The 15,742-nt window shown below is 33.7% G+C and overlaps 1 pseudogene; it reads right to left on the bottom strand.

Annotated features, from left to right (window-relative positions):
* Positions 1-1,551: 1,551 nt before the first annotated feature.
* On the bottom strand, positions 1,552-2,593 carry LOC149542916 (F-box/kelch-repeat protein At1g22040 pseudogene; annotated as a pseudogene).
* Positions 2,594-15,742: the final 13,149 nt, after the last annotated feature.

Raw genomic sequence — 15,742 nt, 5'->3', positions numbered from 1 at the left:
TATCGTTCAGCTTCCAAAAACTTATTAGAACATCCTGTATATGATTATATTTGTAGTTATTATATAGTATGCATATACTATACACCTTTTTGACAGATGGCGTGAATAACATCTCTTGGGTTTCCTTAGAGGAATACTTATTAATATATGGAACCAACCCAACTGTCAAGTGCAGATTCACAACAATGTCTTTGATGTCTTCACTGAGACACTTCACAAAATGATTTTACATCTGAAACCATATTAGGCTTTGAATCTTCTTCACATTTTTTAATCTTAAAATCAATAACCAAGGTGTCTTATCAGGTTCCTCTCATTCACACAATTCTCTTTATGATCATATGTATGATTCTGAATGAATGAACCATCTGATTGTTTATTTGGGCTAGCTTCTTACTATCTTGTTATTAATTTGAAACTCTGTCTCAACTCATGTCTGTGTTGATATCATGCTTCTAACTTTCCTATGACGCTTCAACTGAGTTAATGTCCCATCCTATTGCATTTGAATCAATTATCTGATACTTTCTTGGCGGAATGAAATTCCTTACTGGTTTATGACATTATGCCAAACATCTCATATACATTATCTTATGCTTTTGCATATCGGATTGGTTCACTAAACCCGGAGATTAAATGTTTTGTGCTTGCTTTCTCATACACAAGACTAAAATCTTTATTATGTAGGAGCCCCTTTGATCCCTCCGTGTCTCTGCATTCTATCGAGTGCCCTGTTATTATTCTTCTTATACAGGCTCGAGCATGGACAAGGAACATGGTTCTTATATCAACAACCTTTGATATTAATTCTCGAGGACACATTATCAAATTAGAAATTGCTGATCCACATTATATTTATGTAGAAGTTAAACATCATTGCCATGATAAAATACTGCTTGCGAAAATAATGAAGCTTTGCACAGGTGATGGGGTAAACTTGGATGTGTTGTTTCCTAATAACCCGTGGGCATTATCATATGATTCCTCTACTGGTGGCTTCGCAAATTTGTTTAATGCATTTGTGTAATGCGTATTGTGTGTGAGCAGAGCATATTCATCTTCATGTGGCTGTGGGTTAATGCCTCTAGCTCTGGATTTTTATTACTTACGCACAACAGATAACCAAACTTTTCAATGCAGATTTGACATATGTTTCACTGATCTACATATTCTTCCTTGACGTCACTGCCTTAATCCATAAACTTGATGAGAGACCACAAGCCATCTCTATCTATTTATCAAGCTCTGTGTTCTAGGTTCGCACTCCTCCACATCACTTTCGATTCACACTCCTCCAAAATCTTGAAACATGAAAATGGTTCGCTTGTTTATGAAGTATGATGTGTCTAGGTTCTTCATTGCTGGTATCAATGTTGCATTGATAAAGTAACATCCAGGTTCCACTGCTATGACCATTCCTTCATGAAGAATAAAAACAGTTCGCAATGCTCTCAATCCAAGTTCTATAGGTCTCTCTAGTTTTGTGAAGAAGTAGAATATTGCATAGAGAAACAAATAGAGTGCTGATGAACTTGAAATTAGATATGCTCTCTATCGCCAATGATAATCTTCACAAGCTTGCCTGGCCGGCCAGCCTTCTCCCATGCCGATTGGCAGCTCCACCCAAGTATCAACAGCAGGATGGTACATTTCACCACCAACATCTACAAAGAAAGGCCAAGAATATAAGCTCTATGATACACACAGTTTTCCTCTGAAAGTTGCCATCCAAGTTGCAACTGGTTTTACCATATCTGCCAAAAAGGCTGTTGGAAAAACTTGAACTAGTGCAAATGGCATGCTAGAAATTTTCCTCCAAGTGTTTGTCTATGGATCATAAACTTTTTACAACTGAAATGGTGCCAAACCACCTCTACTCCTATTCACTCCACCAACTGCATAGAACTTGTTATTCAAACTAACTATTTTGCAGTAAGCTCTTGCAGTGGTCATCGATGCAGCTTCTATCCATGCATTTATTCAAGGGTCGAATCACCACACATACCTCAAAGCACAAGCTCTTGAGAATCCTCCCAAAACATATAGGCATTTGTCAAGTGATCCTACATCACAGCCACAAAAAGATGTTCTATTCAAAGAATCTTTTCATCCAAGCCAATTCTTCACAATGCCTGTTAGTCTGCTACTTGAATTACCTAATGCATTCCACAAAGTTCATCCTACACTTGATTGGTTAGATTCATCCTTATGCACAATATCTGACATTGGAAGCAAGCCCTACCATCTGCCTGACATGGGATCCAATGTATGCCATAAAATTTTTTCTTCTTCATCTTTCAAAAAAATGTATAGCCATTCCTCTGTCAAACCCATATCTTTTCTTAATTAAAAAAAATCTTTGAATCCCTTAGCACAAAATTCCATGTTTTGCAAATTGATTTCAAGCGGGAATAGCATTCATGGGGCACCTTGGCCAAGACTTGGATAGATATTTCATTAGGAAGGCCAAAAATTACCCTTGGACTCCCATCCAGATCAAAGATGCTAACCTTTGTCTTTTATGACAATCAACTTGGGGTTTTGCTTGGTGCTCCAAGCTTTGATTTCTAGCTGAACTCCAAATGGCACCCATAGCAACTTACAAACCTTCACTCAGAAACAAACAATGCCCTATACCTAGTCAAACCATTCTCCAAAATAGAATTGTTCTTGCCTTTGGGTGAACATAGAAAACACTGTAGCTTGAATGTGATCTGTTGGATTGATTAGAAGAAATCCAATGATACTCTCTATGAATACAACTAAACAATTTGTCTACATGAGAATGCGAAGTCCACTGCTACTAGTCACATATTTTCTATCCCTTCTTGAGCATTGCATCACATTTAGATAAGTCTAAAAATAGAGATTAGTAGAATGCATACTATGAAAGACATCACTTGAAAAGCTTCCTTAATTGTTTAGAACAAATATTCCTCACTTAAGGGAATCACCTTGATGCAAGATAGGGAACAATAATCTTGTTTATCACCATGTCGACATAAATGTAGTAAACTTGTGAATTGGAAACCTTTGATTGAAAACTGATATCAAACACACTTGATCTTGGAAATTGCATTAATTTTGGGACTTTGAATCATGAGGCTAATCTTTGAATTCTGAACTCCTCAAACTTGGAAAATTGAGATGTTGCATTTGGGTCTTCGAACCAATTCAACTTCATGAGAACATGTTAGTATAATTAGGGAACACATTAAGGGAATTTCTTTTCATGGAAGGCAACTTCAAAAGTTTTTAAAAATGGTGTACTGAAAGTGCATATACAGATTTTTAGTTTTATTTTCAAGTTTTGATGTATTACCCTAGTTTTTTCAACTAGTTTAAAAGAGATGGGGAGTTGTATTTATATGCAACTTACACCTTTGCAACTTCATTCTTTTAGGGATGGGCTGACACCATAGGCAAATTATTTGCATCTTTCTTCGCTATCTCACCACTTCTTTTGATGTTGAAGGATCATCTAGACCTATACTCTTGTATTTATTATAATCCATTGATCCACTTTGAAGAAAAATATTAACTCCATTAGACCTTTGATGAGTCCCTTCATCTATTCCAGACCTTCACTCCTAACCATCATGCCCAACTAAAAAAATGAGCAGCTTTTATAAACATGTAAATTCTTCCACTATTAGATAGAAGTTGAACTTGAGGACAACAAAAAATGAACTTTTTGAAGATATGGGGTGAAAATATTGCAGAAATTTTTGGAAATTAGCATAATAAAATTAAAAGAGAATTGAATAATTAATATATCGGAAGAGAATATTCAAGTTGATCCTGGGAAGTCATGATAGATTCAATTTGATAAGTATTTAGTGATATTTGCTCATCAAAACACAACTTATCCATGTGGAAAAGAAGAAAATGGATATGTGAAAAAGATTATTTACTCCAAGCAAATGAAAATTTTATTTTTCAAATCAACTGCTCCAAACTAAAAATTAACAAAATACATAATATAGTCTACAAACTTGAAAAATGAATATCTCATAAATTTTTGCATCAGTCTTCTAGATTAAAACTATGTATATCTTTTTGGATCAAACTCCATGATCCATCATAATGATTGTAAGCACATATTTTTTTATCCAAAAGCCAAACAACATTACAAAGTATAAAGATCTTTATCCCAGATATAATCTTCAACAATAACATCTATATTTTTTGTTACTCCATTTTGAGAAGGGTGTACAAATATTTATGGGTCTCTCAACTGTGATGAGTTTACGTGATGTCTTTCATTAGATATTGACTATTACTAATTGTAGAATATAGTATCATTTGAAGCTCTTGTAGCATTGTATTTGAGACTATTGTTTGCAAGTAGCAGTGGATTGAAAGGTGAAAACTAACATATTAGGTTTTTTTTTTTTTTCTAAAAAAACTATGATAGTCGTTGATATTTTGATGCATCTTGTCATTGAGGGCTTGAGAAGACTGTTGAATCATCTATATTTCAATGTATCTTTCCATTGACAGTATGACAAACTTGTTGAATATTCTCTGGTGTGAGTTGATATTTTGACATGGCCCACCATTGACGGTATGAAAAACCTGTTGAATCATCTATGGATGTTGTCGATATTTTGAAATTTCAAACTAGTAGTTTGATGCTGCCATGTTGCATTGATGGGGATGATTTTAGATGAGTATCCCATTGATAAATTGATAGCGTGTCTAACTTTCAATGAAATTCTAGCAACGTTATTTTTTGACATGGAAGCATCAAACTTTTGACCTCCAAGTGTCAAAAAATAGGTCCAAATTTACTAGTGTCTCCACCAATAAGGTCTGATAAGTGGATCATAGGATTAGGAGTATAAGTACATTTGTTTACAAGTAAGGTCTTCAAGACCACTTCATAAGGTTCAACATAGGTGTATCAACATGCCTTTTCTTATCAAATTTTTTGTTTTTGTCAGATGTTTGAGACTTTGAAGTCTCTTGTTGTTCCGCAACATAAATAACATTAGAAAGGTTAAAGGCAGAATCCTTGGTCTTAGGAGCATCCACCACTCCATCATTGGTAACATATTTGTTCTTATTTCAAGGCTTGTTCTTGTCTTTTCCATGTCTGTTGCCATTTTTATCTTTATTCAAGACAATGCCACTTTTTTGATAACAACATCCTCAATGTGGTATGCACTTTCAACCATGGCTTTGAAGGATGTGAATAGTTGTTTTCCAAGGTTGAAGTAGAGTATGGTACAAGTGTATTGACAAAGATGTCAATCTTTTCAGTCTTAGGAACTTGTCAAGGGTATCTAGAGTGTAAAGATCTCTCCATCACTGGAGATACATTGCAAATGGTTGTCCTTGCTTTTGTTTGATGTTGCACAAATTCAACATAGTGATAGGGTGTTGAATGTTATAGGAATAATATTGTATGAAAAATTATGTAAGTTCATCAAATGTTTTGAGAGGGGGCATCATTTTTGTAAACCATTCCATGGCTTGACCTCTCAAACTCCTAGTAAACAACCTCATGGGGTAAGTGTCTTCATGCATACAGTCCATGGTAATAGCATAGAAGTGCCTCACATGATCATGAGGGTCACCATTTCCATCGTGTTTGTCATATTTGGGAACCTCTATATCTCTAAGAAATGGAACCATGTAAAGATTCCTATCAAAAGGAAGAGCACATATTGATTCAACAAAGGAGGTTTTATGTTGTTCCTTAGAAGCTTGTAGTTAAGAAAGTTGGTTTCTAAGTTCTTGCATTTCCTCTCTCAAACTTTCCACCTCAGTGGGTTCTCATTTTTTTATATTCTTTGCACATCAAAATATTGAGGTAATTTCCACCCCTTCGCTATCATGTATTGAAAGTATTGAACATTTTGTTCTAAGGCTTTGAGCATTAGCCTTTGGGCAACTTCCTCTTGTTGGAATCTCATGAGGTCTTTGCTAGTAATTTTGTCATCACTCTCATGATGTGGTTTTGAATGTTTGGGTGGTGATGGGCATGCTCTTTCATTGACTCTAGGAGTCCTAGGAGGTATATTGTTTCCATTATTGCCATCAAAAGGAATGGTGTTAAAAGGGTTTCTATGGTAGCCACGTCTATTTTCAACATTATGAGCATTAGCACGAGCACTAGTTTCAACTTGATGATAGTTCTTTTCTCTATTAGCCATATGTATGGCCTCTAGATGTGCTTGTTCTTCTAAGTGACATTTTCTCTCCTCATGAAGCATGGTGATCAAGATGTTGTCTTCACCCCTAGGTATACCAAAGGGTGTACCGAATGGGTTCTCAAAGCTATAGAGTGGATTATGTCAGATATTAGCTTCTTGTGTTTTATTAGAGACATGATCATCCACACAAGGCTATCTGTGAGGGCATCTAGGTGGAGTTTCCAATTGTTCTTAGGTGAAAGGAGGACAACTACCTTTATCGACTTGGAACCTAGTTGTAATTGACATGTAAGAGTATGTCTTTGATTAATAGGATGAGAAAAGTGTTTCAAATTTGAAGCTCATACAATCAAGAATGATCACTTGTCAAAGGTAAAATATATGGCTTTTCAGGAGTGCTCAAGAATTTAAGCACTAACAAATTGAGCTGAGAGAGTGAGTAAGAAGCTCAATTGCAAGTAGCTATCATAGAATGGTAAGAAAACTTTGATAAGTGACCACTAGTTATGTTTTCTAACTTACATCTAGAAAACTAAACCCATCTTTCAACTTATAACAATACCTAACATGAATATTTGCAACCAAGTTTAGATAGGAAGAAGCAACAACACCCTTGGATCAACTAAGACATAGTTTAGACTATGTTTTTGGAGTGATAGAAACCAGGCAATATTTCTCAAAGATCTAGGCGATATTATGACAGTAGAAAGTATTATACGATAGAGTTGACGGTAACTAGGTGACACTTTTTTCTTAGGCGATACTTTCACTTAAGGAGGACGATATAGTTCAGTATAGCTAGATGATAAAACTTACAATATTTATGCGATGCAATTTCAAGAAAATAATATTGTATGATAGGTCTACAATAGTTGTATGATAGTGTGCCATTGAATTGTGAAAAATAGCAATTTTGACCAAAAAAACTTGTGTTTTAGGTTGACAATCAAATTTTTTTCAGATCAAAATATTGTATGGACAGTATAGGACCTCATTTTTTGATAGAGAACAACATGGTTTGCAAATAGTAAGGGTATTTTGTATGTCTCAAACAATTGAAAAAGGGATAAAGCAACCTTGCCAACATAAACTTGTGTTATCAGAATAGATTTCTACCAATGTTAATGAGACTTTTGATTTGCAGGAACATTTAAATAGGTCCAACACATTAAAAAATACTTTCCAAGCAAATCTACCTAAGGGTCAAGGATCATTACTCAAAAACTTGGCCCACACTAAGTGCCCCTTCGCCTCACACTAAGTGGTTTCCTACAAGAGATATTGGCTTTTTCATGGAGATGCCATAAGCATAACCAAGGAAATATAGATGGTGAGTGTAAAATCTTGGGGTGATCTGGGTAATCCACTAGGATTCATCCATGCACCAAGAAGTTGAGTGGCAAAATAAGGTTTACTAACCTAGAGTGTCTAGAAAGAGCTTCTATTTGTAATACTCCTCTTGCACCCAATTAAGGGAAACCTTTTCTTGTGGCAAGTAACAAATCTCATGGCCATAAGAGCACCTTAAGCATTCTTGCCTAGTATTTTCCTCATGGTCCCAATAAGTGAAGACAAGTACTACCTATACCAAAGTTTTGTGTCCTTGATAGCCTTGAGTTTATAATGGGTTGGAATAGTTGGGTCATTCCTCTTGATTTATCAAGAGTAGGCCTTCTAAAGAATTCTAGACTAAGATAGATTGGATCCAATCTTGAGAGTCAATATTTTTGATTCACCATGAAGGTGAAGAGCATACTCTCCTATCCCAATTGTTAATCCCAAACATGCCAAGAAGCTCAATTAATCCTCTTTCTTTCAAAATCTAAAGGTGGGTCAAGATTTCTAATTCACCCCAAAGGTGAAGAGCATACTTTCCTATCACCAAGAGATCCCAATTAAAAGTTTTATATGCTTATGAAAGAGAAACAACTATAAATTGGTTTTTATGTTTTTAAGCAACCCTGCAAACAATTATTAGTAGCCTTCTTGCATTTGAAGCTTTGACATGTATTCTTTTAAGGTAAGTATTCAAGCATTTAGGGAAAAAACCTACAAGCACAACTGTTAGTCCAACACAAGTTAGTCCCAAAATTAATACAAAAACCTACAACCAAACCTCTATCAGACTATAATGGACTTGGAAAACTTGACAAACAAACAATAATAGACTGAAAAATTGATCAAAGAACCTGAACAACAAGAAGTTTCAGGTTGGGTGACATTTTATGCTAGAAGAGTATCATATGATACTTTTTAGTATAGCAGCATGATACTTTTCCTCGTGTGATAGTTGTGCCTATAGCCGTGCGATACAACTTACTATGTTGGTTCAATATAGTTCAGTATGCGTGTGTGATAATTTTATTGGAAAAGTATCACCTGACAGTGTTGACAAATATTGTACAATATTGAGAAAGTATCGCTTGATATTTATGACTATAGAAAATAAAAGAATAGACATTATGCAAAAAATGCAGGAAAAAGATGCAGATTAGCAACAAAAAAAAAGTGTTCTACTTCACGACATTCTCCAAAAATGTACATTATAAAGGTGCACCACTTTAAACCCTTCTATTCAAGTGATCCCATGAATTGGAATGCTTGAATTTTGGTTTAGAGCTCCTTATGGATGGAGTGCAAAGCGGTATTTTGAGAAATATGAATAGCTCTCAGCTGAGCCTTTGAGACATAACACTTGCTAGTAAACCATGCAATGAGAGGTTCTTAAGACAAGAGAAAGAATGAAAATGTCCAAGAGAACTTTCAAATTATGTAATACAAATATGAGCTAAGCTACAATGAGATGCTTAATGCAACTAGATTAAGCAAATGAGAGTGTTACAAAATCCAAGCTAGTTAAACTATGTGATTTAAGTTAATACAAAATGAACTAAGCTACTATGTAAGATGAATCTAAGCTAATATGACATGATGATGAGAGAATTTAGACAAGAAGTAGAAGTTCTCCACAAGGTCTAAGAAAATCAATCGATAAACCTACAACATAACAATATTCAAGAGTGTGGATCCTTTGAGAAGGAGAGAGCTCTTGCTTTTAAAGGTGTACGAACAATGGAGATCAGGATCAAGGGAAGGACGATCAATGGTGGGAGTTGACTTTTGGCATGATCCATGTGCAAGAGTAAGTCAATCAATGAAAAGGAGTTGACCTTTCATGTGAGACAAAACTATTTTCTTTTAATTTGTAAATTAAAAAAAGGACTTTATATGTGCACATTGAGGGGGTTAGAAGAATGGGATCTTTATTTAATTAAGATGGGAAATGTTCTTTTAATCAAATATGGATTTAGGATAATATATAGTCAAACTATAGGTTATAATCAAATTAATTGATTTATAGCAATTTGGTCTAGGTGAATGATTAATTAATTTAGCCAAAATGGTGAGAAGGATGGCTTATAGTCTAGATGACCATTTTTAGGTGATTACACTATCCAAATGTTCATTGTAAGAATAATGCATTATCCATTGTAGAAGATTGCATATTTTTGTTCATTGTGCATCAGGCTATTGTCTTTTCTGACATAAATTATCATTGTACTTAAGTGTATGTATGTACACGTTATTAGAAGCCCTAAATTAAGTTGTGTTTTATTTTCATCTCATATGTCATAAAATACTTTGTAGAATTCTTCTTATCTATTATTCTCACCTTCTTTTCAAAACATTATTTGTAATGTAACAACTGTCATAAACCGTTCCCATAATATCTTTGTATTTGAATGTGATGTGTGAATTATCTTGTCCATAACTAGAGTTATGCTAGGTAACCAAAAAATAAAATTGATACTCTATCAAAGTATACATTTGGTCAATGGTGAAAGACCTCTCATATATGGCTATCAATTTTAAGGAGGATCTTTGGACCTATGAAGGTCATCTCATCAATAAGGATCTATTTTGCATGTTTTAATTCTTCTTGGAATGTATTAAATTAAAATTAACATCTAACCATGTAATGGTTGCATTACTTTGATTGAGATCTTGAGCTTTGAATGTATCACGGTTGTATGTATGTGTTGGAAATGTTTAGAATAACTAGGGGGAGGGGGCGTGAATCAGTTACTCAAGGTCCATAAATACCATTTGAATAATTAAAAAATAAACACTCATTGTTCTTCTTATCCTATTGTTGCTCAATCTCTATTGTAATGATAAAATTACTCTCTCAAATATAACATGTTTTTCTTAATGAAAACATTATCAAATGTATAAATATATAAAGCATTCAAGATAGGTTTGACACTAAGATTTTACGTGGAAACCTAATTTGGGAAAAACCACTAGCAACATGTCACCATTGTTTCACTTTTTTGAAGTGAGCCTTGTTAGGAGCCAACCTTGTTAAAGGTTTATGATACACACTATTAAATATTACCTTGTTAGAGGATACAATCACCCTATTAGGAGTGGTCTTATTAGAGGACTTTGATCATTACATTTAGAATGTCACCCTTTTAAAAGAATTACATAGACTATTAAGTCTTCCAAATGACTATTAGGTCAACCTTTGTTAAAAGGATTTCAATACAAACTGTTTACAATGATTAGAAAGAAAATAGTATATTTTTTTATCTATATGACTACAACTCACTTTGCAAGTTAAGATCACTCTTTAGTCCATGTATTGATTCAATGATAAGCTCCCCATTGTCATCTCTCTTCTTGATTCACTTTGCAACTCTTCAAGCAATCAACCTTCTCCTTTCAACAACACTTAAGCCATCTGCTTAGATTCACTTATCACAATTAGTAGCATTTGCATAAGCAATCTCCTTTAGCTTCATATTCACTCACACACTCTTGTGCTTCTTTGATCCATCTTTATTTTTGTGCTTCTCTCTCATACCTCCTAGGTTCGGCTTCATACCTATTTAAATAGGTAATTCTTTCTTTACCATTTTCCACAACCACTGTAGATCTTAGGGTTTACGGTCAGGTTCAACATGATTCATTGTATCTGTCCATCTTCTTGATCATCATCTAGAAACTTCTTTAGAATCTATCTATTAGGTCTTTACCTAATCCTCACCTTAAATTAAATGATCCAACTCATCAATCTTATCTTCAAGACGGTTTATATCTCCCAAGAAATCAACTGAGTCAGCTAGATCTCACAATTTTATCAAATTCATTTTGAACACTATTACTGGACAATCTCAAAATTATGATATTCAGTCATTACTAAATTACTCGGTCACTGTAAAACTTCTGGCTCGATATCAACTATCTTGCTCAATCAACACTAGATTTTATCGACACTTACTATGGCTCAATTGACGCTAGCATCACTCAACATTCCTTAACCTTTTACTTATTGTTTGAATTGGCTTGACTTTCTTGATATAAATAATCGCTTTGCTTTATCAAAGTCTACCTAATCAAATGTCCATTGTATCTTCCTTTTCATAACTCAACCTTTCCTCTAGGTGCTATTGTTATGAGCAATTTCTCAAATATTCTTCATCAATCAAATATATATGACATTTAGATTAGATAGAAATATGTCTTATTGATAGATTTGACATCAATGACAAAACAATAATTGTCCCAATTGTAAGTTTCCAACAATCTCCCTCTTTGGCATTGATGGCAACATCTTAATACTAGCAACAACTTAGTTCTTAGCAACTTTGTTACCATACAATCAAAAGATGTTTACTAACATTCTAATTCTCTATATGTCATTTTCTTCCTTTGAAATAATATATCTCCCTTTGTCTCTTTTGTGTTTTTATTTTAGCATCTCTCCCTTATCTTAATATCTCTCTCTATCCCTTTATTCTATCTCTTTATAAGTATCTCTCCCTCTTTGACAAAAATGCCAAAGACACTTAGCTTCACACTCTTCACACATCTTAATTATGTATATATTAGCATTTTTGGCTGATTTTTGTCATTTGTCTATGATTGATCTGATAAGATGTACTTGACTATCTACCTTAGGCATTTCCCAAAGTACAGTTGCATTGCATCAATGCGTAAGATATTTTGATTAGCGCATTTGATGCAATGCATCTTGTCTCTTTAAGTAGCTTTGTTTAAGGGAATCACCCTTACTTTACCTCTAAGATGTTTATGAATATCTTTAGGTAAGGCTTTAGTGAATAAGTAAACAATTTGTTCTTTGGTATGCACATATTCTAGGTTCACTTATTTGTCTTGAACTAGTTCCCTCAAGTAGTGATACTTGACAACAATGTGCTTTGTCTTAGTGTGCATCATTGGATTCTTTGAAATGTTGATAACACTTGTATTATGACAATAGATAACTACAAGATCTATAATATCTTCTTTCATACCTTTCAATAATTTCTTTATCCACATGATATTTGAACAGTTCACTACAACTACCACATATTCAGCTTCAACTATTGATTGGGAAATACAATTTTGTTTCTTGCTGGTCCATGACACCAATCTCTTTCCTAGAAAGAATGCGCCTCCACTAGTGCTTTTTCTGTCATCAATATTTCCAACCCAATTTGAGTCAATGAATACCTTTAGCTCAAATCTATCACTTTTATTGTAATACAATCCATGGTCTTTTGCACCTTTTAGATATCTCATTACTCTTTTCACTACCATCATGTCATGCTCTTTAGGATTTGATGAAAATTTAGTAACTATCCCAATTGCTAATGCAATATCTGGTCTATTGTGAATAACATATCATAATTTTGCAATCATGGATATGTATAAGGTCTAGTTCACTTTAGTAGAATCATTATTCTTAGATAGTTTATGTCCTAAAGACATAGGTGTGCTCACTGGCCTTGAATATTCCATACCAAAAGTCTTTAGTATCTCCTTGATGTATTTGGATTGAGTAATAAAAATACCAAACTTCATTTTACATACTTATAATCCAATAGAGAATTTGATTTCACAAAACATAGACATTTCAAATTCCTTCTTCGTTTCATCAATAGATGATTTGCATAATGCTTCTCTTCCTCCAAATATAATATCATCAACAAATGTTTTGGATAGTAGTACTTCATTGTTCTTACCATTCTTCTAATATAGATTAGTGTTATCATTTTCCCTTTCAAAAGTAATCGTTACCAAATAGTTATGCAATCTTTCATACCATGCTCTTGGGACTTGTTTCAATCCATAAAGAGCTTTGTTCAATTTACATACCATGTTCTTCTTGTCTTCATCTACAAATCTTTCAGGTTGTTCAATGTACACTCCCCCCTCAAGTATTCCATTTAAAAATGTATATTTGACATCCATTTGATATACTTTGAAATTCTTGTAGGCTAAGTATGCAAGAAAAGTTTTGACTCCTTCAATTCTTGCCATAGGAACACAAGTTTCTCCATAATCACCCCTTCTTCTTGAGCATAACCTTTGCATACTAGTCTTGCCTTGTTTCTTGTTACTTCACCATTTTTATTGAGTTTGTTCCTAAAATCCCATTTTGTTTCAATAACATTTTTGTCTCTAGGTCTTGGTACTAAAGTCCAAGTATTGTTCTTCTCAATCTGGTCAATTTCCTCATCCATTTCTTGAATCCAATCTTCATTTTCTAAAGCATTTTTTATTGATTGGGGCTCAAATTCACAAAGTAAGCATGTGTCATCTTTGAGTCTTTTCCTTGTCATAACACTTGATTCAAAATTACCAGTGATTTGTTCATATTATGATGCCTTCTCACATACTTTTCTAGCATAGGTAGTTTCATTCTTTGTTCTTCTATGGGTTCATCTTGAAAAAAATCTCAAACTCATTCACTCTTTCTTGTTCAGGCTCTAGTCCAACATCTATATGCTCAACATTTTCTATCTGATGGTTGACATTACCTATTTGCGACTTGGAATCTTTAGTCTTTTGCTTGGCACCCACTCTTTGCTGCTCAAAAATTTGTATTTGTACTTCATCGTTTCCCATCTATTGGGAAACTACAACTTGATTTGCTTATTCATTTTGAATGCTGGGAGCACTATCATCAACATAGATGAATGTAATATAAAATTCAAGTTCTTCATTACATGAAATATCACTTCTTTCTACAAACTCATCAAGTTTCACATTTGTACTTTCCACAACTTCGTTAGTGTTAGAGTTCAAACACTTGTAAGCTTTACTCTTGATGGAATATCCTAGGAATATACCTTCATCACTTTTTGCATCAAGTTTTCCATTCCTATTATCTTTAAGTATATAACATTTTCTTCCAAATATTTTGAAATATTTCACATTAGGAGCATAACCATACCTTAGATCAAAAGGTGTAGCATTTTTACCTTTCTTGACCTCTGCTCAATTTAGGGTATAGACAATAGTACTAAAAACTTCTCTCCAATACTTCTTTGATATGCTCTTCTCCATAATTAATGTTTTACACAGTCCACTATTAATATATTTCTCCTTTCAATTATCACATTTTGAGGAGGGGTCCTTGGTGTTGACATCTATCTTTTAATTCCTCTATCACTACAACATTTATTGAACTTATTTGAAATGAATTCACCACCTCTATTAGATTTCAAGCACTTCAAAATCTTCTTTTTTTCTTTTTCAACTTTCACTATATACCACTTGAATACTTGAAAAGCATCATATTTAGCTTTAAGGAACATCAGAGTCGTTATCCTAGAGTAATCATCAACAAATAGAATGAAATACTTATCTCCACAATAGCTTTGAAAATCAATAGGTCCACATAGGTCAATATGGATCAACTACAAAATATCACCAATAGTGTATTTTTTGCTCTTAAAACTAGACTTGGTCATTTTTTCAAATTGACATTGTTTACACATAGCATTGTTAGGCTTCTTTAGTTTAGGCAACCCTCTTACTCTATTCATCTTAATGATATTCACCAAATTGTCAAAATTCACATGACATAACCTCTTGTGTCATAACCAAACATCTTATCATTGTGCAAACAAACATGTCTCATTTGATAAATCTAGATAGATCAAGTTACCTCTTGTTTGATCACCGGTTCCAATCAACTTTCCATCAGTATCATGTATCTTGGCCTTTATATTATGGAATTCAACTCTGTAACCTGATTTATTCACTGTGAAACACTCAAAAAACTATATGGTTAAGTCCTTCAACATTGTCACATTTTATCTTGTTAGTAAGTTGAATAGTTCCTTTATGTTTTACAACACATGGGATAGCATTACCAAATTTAACACATCCACCTTTGTATGCAGCAATACCCTCAAATTTATCCACCAGTCATATGATTGAAGCATCCATTGTTAATTATCCATCACTTTTATTTACATATGAGATTAATGCAATTTTCTCATCCTCATCAAAATATTCTTTCATAGCAACATAGACAACTTCATCATTATTACTCTCAGATTCATTATTAGTTTCTTCTTTAGAAATATAACAAGATTTCTTACCTTTTTCATCCTTGTTTCTCTTGTAGTCTCTATCATCTCTTCTTTGTTTGTACTTTCTTTCCTTGCTTTCATCCTTATCATCTCTATCAGGACATCTAGCAATAATCTGACCAACCTTGTTGCATGAGAAAAAAAATAGGTTGTTTTCTTTTGTATTTACCTTTTCCTCTTCCAAAT

Source organism: Cupressus sempervirens, chromosome 8 (assembly GCF_028749045.1).
Source record: "Cupressus sempervirens isolate cs-2001-9-10 chromosome 8, ASM2874904v1, whole genome shotgun sequence".
NCBI classification, from domain to species: Eukaryota; Viridiplantae; Streptophyta; class Pinopsida; order Cupressales; family Cupressaceae; genus Cupressus; species Cupressus sempervirens.
Note: the sequence above shows the minus strand (reverse complement) of the source record. Positions and strands in the feature narration are given on the sequence as shown.